We start from the raw sequence: 9,209 nt of genomic DNA, 5'->3' as shown, positions 1-9,209 counted from the left end.
AGCCTCACTGAATCCACGTCAATAGGTTTAAAGAGAAACAAAAGATCTCAAAGTCGTCCAGGAGGTGAAATTCTCTGCTGACTTAAATGGATGCAGCTGCAGGGAAGTCAGTAGAGCTGCACCCATTTACATCAGCAGAGACTCTGGCCCTGTACTGTGTAGCATTTTGAAAGCATGAGAGCTATTATGGGAATTTTTTCTAAGCCACCAGGAATTGGCCCAGTAACATATTGTTGAAGGGTTGTGGCAGGTGGTCAGACTCACCTGTGATGTTCGTGTATGTTCTGCTTTACCAAAGGAAAAGAAAAAGCAGCCTGCAGGAAACTGAACAGCCAGAACTTTTATTTAAAAGGAGACCAGGACATGAGCAGCCTCACTACGGCCTTAGATCTCGCGCACCCTCTTCGATTTCTGTAGCTGTCATCCGCAGAGTTCAATGCTGCAAAACGTCTTCCCGGTCTTGCACATTCCATGGAGCAGGCCAGCAAATCAACAGATGGGAAGTACGTTACAGATCTCTATGGGTATCTCTGCATAGCCTGCAAGGGAAAGAGGGGCAGGTTATCTGTTTGTACACACAAATGGAGGGGAACAGGAAATGGGAACACAGGTCAGTATAACAGCAACACATTGTTTGCATGGGGGCTTGTAAGTACTGTCTGTTGGTGAGCCCCTTCCTGGGGTCTCGAATGGAGCTTTGATCCAGCTCAGATAACAACAGCAGGGAAGCCGCAGGGCTGCTGAAGCCCGCTTGGGCCCCTGCGGGTATGTGTAATTGCACTAAAACACCCATGGCTGGCCCAGGTCAGCTGACTCAGGCTCGTGGGTGTCTTGTGTTGCTGGAGTATAAAACAGCACCGCAGGCACGAGGGCTCAGGCTGGGGAACAGGCCAGCTGTCAGTGTTTTATTGCAGTGTAGACATACCCTGGGTATCTACTCAACTCACTAGTCGGTGCTGCTGCAGCTTCACTGGTATTTGAGCTAGCTTGGGTGAGTCTACACATGCTCCACTCACACCTCTAATTCCAGTGCAGAGAATCCCAAAGTCTTAACAAATCTAGAGCCTCACGCTATGAACTCATCACACCAGGACAGAATTAGGCAGATTTCTCGGCAGCCCCTGGATTTTCCCGGAAGTGGTGTCTATCTAGTCTAAGGACTTAGCCGGCTCCTGTTACCACAGTGTATGTGTGAAATCTACAGCCTGAAATACATTTCCCCTCACCACACTCTGTGAGCGAGGGCAGCGCTGTCATCCCCACTGTACAGATGGGGAACCGAGCCACAGGGAGTGACGGGCCCACGATCACACAGGGACTCTATAACAGAGTTGAGGATTGAACCTGGGTTTCCCAAATCGGCAGCCCAATCACTGCACCATCCTTCCTCTCTCAGGAAGAGTCACTGAGGGATTTCTGAGGGCCTGTCAACATTACACGGCATTACCGTGTGCCCCGGTGATTGTGAAGGATCATGTTATCTGATGTGCTGATAACAATACCCTGGCAATCAGCATAGATCAGGACAGCTCCTGGTCACCCTTGTGCCAGCTAACAGTGATTAAACCCTACTTATTGAACATGTTATGGTATCATTTAAACCACACAGCACCTGTGTGTACGTTGCTAACAAGCAGGTCTTTGGCTTTTCTTATGGGAATACATGAAAAAGAAGGGCCTTTACCCATTGGTGGGGAAGAGCCTTCTAAGGAGAAGGTATCTGCCACCAGTTGTACAAGTGCTACTGGATGCACAGCTAGCATATCTAGACACAGACTTCCTCCTCCCACATCCTTTACAGCTGGGACCTGCTGAACTAGAACAATGGGTAGAGTGGTGCCAAAGGGTCACATTTGGTATCAGAGGCACGAACATATCAAACAAACAGAGCTGGCTGAAAAATGGAACAATCAGGTGTTTGAAGAACTTTGTTATTTCAAAGCCGTTTCTTTTTCACTAGGTTCTTAATGAAAAAAATGTATTTTTTTTTAATTTTCATTAAACATTTATAAATATTTTCCTTTCTTTCTTTTCCTTTTGCCACAGAGTGCAATACGAGGAATGAGGTCAAGTCTCTGGGGTTCCTCCAACCACACATGCTTCCTTCTCTCTAACTTTGCAAAACTTCTTTAACTTTGAAGATGTTACCGAGTGGCCCGAGGAACCAGGAAACTCTGGAACTCCGCCACGTGGGAACAGCTCACAACTTTATCAAAGCTCAGGGAGTTTTACAAAGTCACTGAAGGGCAAAAAGAAAAAAAAGTGTAAATATGTGTTGGAAACTCTAGCCAGGCTTCATTCTATTGCAATCAGTGGTGGAACAGGAGGGAATCAGTGGATAACAGGGAAAAGCACAAAAATCTCTTTGAAAAAATTTGAAATTTTAAAGTTTTGAAATTTTTGGTTGCAAAATATTATATTAAAATACTAATACAATAATAATATTCAGAAAACCTAAAAGTCCCAGAGAAATTCAGTTTGAGCAGATCTCACTGTGATCCTAATTTACAAGACCTCACATGTTCAGCTACAGCAGCTTCATATATACTGTTATTGTTAATTTTCTATTTTTGAGAGGGAGCGATTAAGGAATATCTAATTACAGAATGTAGCAAGATACCGGTATTGTAAGTGTCCAGGTGGGATCCCTTCTCATAATCTGGTTCGGTCTGATTGATCCGAGATTGGCCACATGGCTGCACCAGCCCCTTAATGGTCCCTGGGAACTAGAATTCAGCCCATCGTGATCTTAACTTCCTAACTTCTACCACAGGGGTCGGCAACCTTTCAGAAGTGCTGTGCCGAGTCTTCATTTATTCACTCTGATTTAAGGTTTTGCGTGCCAGTAATACATTTTAACATTTTTAGAAGGTCTCTTTCTATATGTCTATAATATATAACTAAACTATTGTTGTATGTAAAGTAAATAAGGTTTTAAAAATATTTAAGAAGCTTCATTTAAAATTAAATTAAAATGCAGAGCCCTCCGGACTGGTGGCCAGGACCCAGGCAGTGTGAGTGCCACTGAAAATCAGCTCGCGTGCTGCCTTCGGCATGCGTGCCATAGGTTGCCTACCCCTGTTCTACCAGCACCTTGTTTACCACTAAATACCAGTTTTCATGTTACCTGCAGCAGCCAGGGAGAGCAAGAGAAGAACAGCAAACGTAAGGTGAAAACTCATCATGGCTGGAGGTCAGCTGGGATCTCAGTGAGTCTGGAGAGGAGAGAAGCAAAGAGAGATTGAGCCTAATTGAGAATGATCAGAGGGCGATGCAGGAAAGCCCTTCGATTTATAGAGATGGGTGCAGTGGGAGAGGAGCATAAATTAAAAGCTCTCCAAGTACAGGTTGTTCGCTGCTTAAAACACTTGAGAGTCGCTCTGACCCAGTGGATCGGCTCACAATGCTGCACCCTGTCACATGGTCGATAACAGTCGTTTATTGGCCCTCTGGTGGCACTGGTAGGCTTTCCATGTGAAATGTGCACAATTCCCTTGGCCCCAGCAGCCGGACACAGCGGGGGAATGCTCCCTCCTTCACATCCGGCTGCCTGGCTCCAAAAGTAGCAAACTAGTTCCTAGCTGATTCTAATGATGAGGCTGCTGAAGTGAGAGGCTCAGCACCTCAGATGGAAGTGCCTTTCCCCCCCTTCCAACAGAGTCTTGCTAATTCCACCACATGTTAACACATCTGGGCTGCTGCATTGGCCCTTATCAGTGTATGAGAACCGCTCTTCCGCTGCTGAGGTCCATCAGGGACACAGCGGGAAAGTAGCTCAATCTGAAGAAGAAATTGGAGGTTTCCTCTGGGCTCACCATTCTCTTGCTGGACAACGTGAGACACAAAACAAATGGATCTGCTCAGCTCCCAGCTGAAATTTCCATGTGTGAATTGAGATTGTTTTCTGCCAGCTCTCCAGTGTAGCCCTGGCTTGACATAAGTAACTTGCCTAATTTTTATGGACATATTTGGGAAGGTGAATGGAAGGTTAAGTTGTAAACAGGGGTTTGACAAACTGTAGCTTGGAGTCAGGATGTCTGTGCCAGCTAAGATAAGCAGCAACACCATAATGCTAGGGACCATGGAGAGACAAACCTGGAATGTAAAGATCAGGTCCCATGTGAACAGCACATGGACAGAGCATGCTGGACTGAGATTGGTTCCTGAAAAGTAACCAAACCATTCCAAACCTGTGTGTTGTGATGTATAGCGAATGCAACGTGTAAATGTTTATAGAGGAAGACGTTGTCTCTGTAACTTTGGATGTGAAGGTTTCAGAGGGGTAGCCATGTTAGTCTGTATCAGTAAGAACAACAAGGAGTCCTTGTGGCACCTTAGAGACTAACACATTTATTTGGGCATAAGCTTTCGGGGGCTAAAACCCACTTCATCAGATGCATGGAGTAGAAAATACAGTAAGCAGGTATAAATATACAGAGCATGAAAAGATGGGAGTTGCCTTACCAAGTGTGTGGGGGTGGGCGGTCAGTGCTAACAAGGCCTATTCAATTAGGGTGGATGTGGCCCATTCCCAACAGTTGATAAGAAGGTGTGAGTATCAACAGAGAATGTGTAGTGCATCCTATACCCACCCTCTAGCCTTGAGTCTGATCAACTCAGTGTAGCTTTGCTGTATGCCAAATAAAGGAAACTGAGTGACGAAAACCAGAGTCAGACGTTCCCAATGAGGTAAGTTACATATGTCAAGCCAGGGCTACACCGGAGAGCTGGCAGAAAACAATCTCAATTCACACATGGAAATTTCAGCTGGGAGCTGAGCAGATCCACTTGTTTTGTGTCTCATGTTGTGCAGCAAGACAATGGTGAGCCCAGAAGAAACCTCCAGTTTCTTCTTCTTCATATTGAGCTACTTTCCCGTTGTGTCCCTGATGGACCTCAGCAGTGGAAGAGCGGTTCTCATACTCTGATAAGAGCCAAGGCAGCAGCCCAGATGTGTTAACATGTGGTGGAATTAGCAAGACTCTGTTTGAAGGGGGGGAAAGGCACTTCCGTCTGAGGTGCTGAGCCTCTCACTTCAGCAGCCTCATCATTGGAATCAGCTCATGCATTTTGTGTACTAGGTGGGAACTAGTTTGCTACTTTTGGAGCCAGGCAGCCGGATGTGAAGGAGGGAGCATTCCCCCGCTGTGTCCGGCTGCTGGGGCCAAGGGAATTGTGCACATTTCACATGGAAAGCCTACCAGTGCCACCAGAGGGCCAATAAACGACTGTTATCGACCATGTGACAGGGGTGCAGCATTGTGAGCCGATCCACTGGGTCAGAGCGACTCTCAAGTGTTTTAAGCAGCGAACAACCTGTACTTGGAGAGCTTTTAATTTATGCTCCTCTCCCACTGCACCCATCTCTATATATCAAGGGGCTTTTCTGCATCGCCCTCTGATCATTCTCAATTAGGCTCAATCTCTCTTTGCTTCTCTCCTCTCCAGACTCACTGAGATCCCAGCTGACCTCCAGCCATGATGAGTTTCCACCTTCCGTTTGCTGTTCTTCTCTTGCTCTCTCTGGCTGCTTCAGGTGACATGGAAACTGGTATTTAGTGGTAAACAAGGTGCTGATAGAAGTTAGGAAGCTGAGATCACGATGGGCTGAATTCTAGTTCCCAGAGATTATTAAAGGGCCAGTGCAGCCATGTGGCCAATCTCGGATCAATCAGACTGAACCATATTATGAGAAGGGATCCCACCTGTAGACTTAGAATACTGGTATCTTGCTACATTCTGTAATTAGATATTCCTTCATAGCTCCCCCTCAAAAATAGAAATTTAACAATTAACTATCCACAGAAGCTGCTGTAGCTGTGCAATTTGCATGGGTGTTGTAAATTAGGACCCCAGTGAAAGCTGCTTAAAAGGACCTTTTCTGGTTAGTTTAGGTTTTATTATTGTTATTAATTTATTTTGCAACCAAACATTTCAAATGTTAGAGATTTGGGGGGCTTTCTCTTTTCTCCCCTCGTTTTCCCCCTTTTCACCCCTGAATGCAACAGACCAAAGAATGGCTTTGGTTTCCCAAACAGATTTTCACTTTTTTTCCTTTCAGCCCTTCAGTAACTTTTTAAAACTCCCCGAGCTTTGGAAAAAATGGTTGAAAACTTCCCACGTGGCAGAGTTCCAGTGTTTTCTTGTTGCTTATCCCGCTCAGTAAGATCTTCCCAGCTAGAGAAGGAAGAGTGTGTGTGTGGTGATCCCAAAGCACCAGATTTTATTCATTTATTCTGGGTGCCATATTTCAGGAAAGATGTGGACAAATTGGAGAAAGTCCAGAGAAGAGCAATAAAAAATATTAAAAGTCTAGAAAACATGACCTATGAGGAAAGATTGAAAAAAACTGGGTTTCTTTAGTCTGGAGAAGAGAGGGATGAGAGGGGACATAACAATTTAAAGGTAAAAGAGGGTGTTACAAGGAGGAAGGAGAAAAATTATTCTCATTAACCTCTGAGGATAGGACAAGAAGCAATGGGCTCAAATTGCAGCAAGGGTGGATTAGATTGGACATTAGGAAAAACTTCCTAACTGTCAGGGTGGTTAAACACGGAATAAATTGCCCAGGGAGGTTGTGGAGGTTTTTAAGAACTGGTTAGACAAGCAGCTGTCAGGAATGGTCTAATACATGGTCCTGCCTTGAGTGCAGGGGACTGGACTGGATGACCTCTTGAGGTCCCTTCCAGTCCTACACTTTTATGATTCTATGATTTTATTGCACTCTGTGACAAAAAAGAAATCAAGGGAGAAATATTGAGAACAGGGGAAAAACTAAAAATCCAGAATTATGAAAATTCAAATTTTTTTAAAATGTTTGATGAATATTTCTAAAAAAACAAGAAATTCTTTCATTTTGAACCAAGTGAAGCAGAAACGTCTTTGAAGTTACAAAGTTCTTCACACACTTGATTGTTCCATTTTTAACCAGCTCTGTTTGTTTGATATGTTCATGCCTCTGATACCAAGTGTGACCCTTTAGCAGCACACTGACCATTCCTCTAGTTCGGCAGGTCCCAGCTATAAAAGATCTGGGATGAGGAAGTATGTGTGTAGATATGCTAGATATGCATCCAGTAACACTTGGATGGCAGATACATTTTGTCTATGGTGTGGAGTGGTTCTCCTTAGAAGGCTCTTCACAAGCAACAAATAAAGAATCTCGTTGTTCAGGTATCCCCATAAGAAAGGCAAGAGTCCTGCTTGTTAGCAATGTAGACTCAGGTGCTATGTCATTTAAATGATTCCATAATGTGTGCAATAAGTATGGTTAAATCACTGGTAGCTGGCACGAGGGTGACCAGGAGCTGTCCTGGTCTATGCTGAGTGCCAAGGTATTATTATCATCACATCAGCTAACATGATCCTTCACAACCACCAGGACACATGGTAATGCTGTGTAATGTCGACAGGCCCTCCGAAGTCCCTCAGTGACTCTTCCTGAGAGAGGAAGGATGGCGCAGTGATTAGGGTGCTGATTTGCGAAACCTATGTTCAATCCTCAGCTCTGTATAGACTTGGGCCTGTCCCTCTCAGTCCCTGTGGCTCAGTTCCCCATCTGTCCAGTGGGGATGACAGCGCTGCCCTCGCTCACAGAGTGTGGTGAGGGTAAATGTATTTCAGGTTGTGAGTTGCACACATACTGTGGTAACAGGAGCCGGCTAAGTCCCTAGGCTAGATAGACACCACTTCCAGGAAAGTCCAGGGACTTCCGGGAAGTCTGCATAATGCTGCCCTGGTGTGACAAGTTCATAGCACAAGGCTCCAGATTTGCTAATACTTAGAGACAGTCTACACTGCAATCACGGGTGTGAGTGCAACACAGGTAGACTCACCCAGGCTAGCTCAAACACCAATAGCAGTGAAGCTCCAGCAGCACCAGCTAGTGACTTGAGTAGACACCCAGGGTCTGTCTACGCTGCAGTAAAACACCGACCGCTGGCCTGCTCCCCAGCCTGAGCCCGAGTGCCTGCGGTGCTGTTTTATACCCCAGCAACACAAGACACCCCCGAGCCTGAGTCAGCTGACCTGGGCCAGCCATGGGTGTTTTAGTGCAGTTACACATACCCCCAGGGGCCCAAGTGGGCGTTGGCAGCCCTGCGGCTTCCCTGCTGTTGTTATCTGCGCTAGCTGGATCAAAGTAAAATCAGGGGAACAGTCTCATTATTGTGGGGAACTGTCCAGGCTTATACACGTCCGCGGTGAAGTGGGCTAGCGAAAGGATCTGAGGATCTAGCGAAAGGCCTGCCTGCCCTCGAGGGCTCCCCTTCCACTCTCCTGTGTGGCAGAGTCCTCGTAACCCCGACAAGGCTGGGCCCAGGATTCCTGGGGGGCTCGACCTCCAATCTTGTCATGGTCACTTAGGACAGGGGCTAGGGTGTCCCCACTTCGGGGTGCTCTCACCACTCTGGGCGCTTCCCTGACCCACTGAACGTTACACATAGGTCAAAATGTATTAAACTGCAGCTAAGTAAACAAATAAGGAAAAAACAGGAAAGGTTAAAGGAAAACACATCACCCCGCTCTGTGGGCCCAGGGACGTCACAGCCAGCGTCTCTGGAATGTCAGAACCCTTCAGTCTCTTCTTCACACGGCCCAGGCCTCGGTCCCAGCCCTGGCTGTGCTGCAGGGATGCTGCGAGTCGGACACCTGCTCTGGCTGGCCTGGCGGAGGCAGAGGCATGCCTTTCCCTCGGTGCCGCAGTGGGGAAGGACCGCTTCTGGCTCTTCAGCTGTGACTACACCCAGGGGGCCAGCTGGAGGAGGGATGCTGTGATAGAGCAGCTGGAGCGGGAGGTTTGGGGGCTGTAGAGGTGCCTGGCTGCTCACCCTGGGGATTCTTCTCTCTACAGAGTGTATCAGGAGAAGGTGGGCCAGGCAAGGCAGATAAATTACCAGCAAGGAGACTGTAGGGCTGGCAGGTAACAAGCCATAAGGGGAAAGCTGCAGGTAGGGCAGTAATAAATTGGGGGCGGGAGCAGCAACCTGCAAGGGGAAGGGGACATGCAAGAGGGAGGAGCAGTGAATGGTAAGGGGAAGAGAGTGACTACGCGAAACGGTGGAGGAAGCAGCCACCTGCAAGGGGGGTCATGTGAGAGTGGGGGGATTGCAAACTGTGAGGTGGGGGTTGGTGGGAAGGGAGGGAGAGGAGGAGGCCCACCAGCCCCATACAAACACGTGCACATGCACTCATGTGAGCTTGCAAAATGA

At 47.0% G+C, this 9,209-nt stretch overlaps 2 long non-coding RNA genes across 2 annotated transcripts; one reads left to right on the top strand and one right to left on the bottom strand.

The window, feature by feature from the left end:
• Positions 1–320: 320 nt before the first annotated feature.
• LOC120400340 lies at positions 321–3,365 on the bottom strand. Its single transcript, XR_005595748.1, has 2 exons — positions 3,128–3,365; positions 321–539 (listed from the first exon to the last, which is right to left on the bottom strand). It is a non-coding gene; the product is annotated as an uncharacterized LOC120400340 (long non-coding RNA).
• A 1,342-nt stretch (positions 3,366–4,707) lies between these two features.
• On the top strand, positions 4,708–8,916 carry LOC120399994. The gene is made up of 3 exons (XR_005595449.1): positions 4,708–4,823; positions 5,449–5,536; positions 8,852–8,916. It is a non-coding gene; the product is annotated as an uncharacterized LOC120399994 (long non-coding RNA).
• The last annotated feature ends 293 nt before the right edge of the window (positions 8,917–9,209 follow it).

This window comes from Mauremys reevesii, linkage group 3, assembly GCF_016161935.1.
Source record: "Mauremys reevesii isolate NIE-2019 linkage group 3, ASM1616193v1, whole genome shotgun sequence".
Classification (NCBI taxonomy): Eukaryota; Metazoa; Chordata; order Testudines; family Geoemydidae; genus Mauremys; species Mauremys reevesii.
Note: the sequence above shows the minus strand (reverse complement) of the source record. Positions and strands in the feature narration are given on the sequence as shown.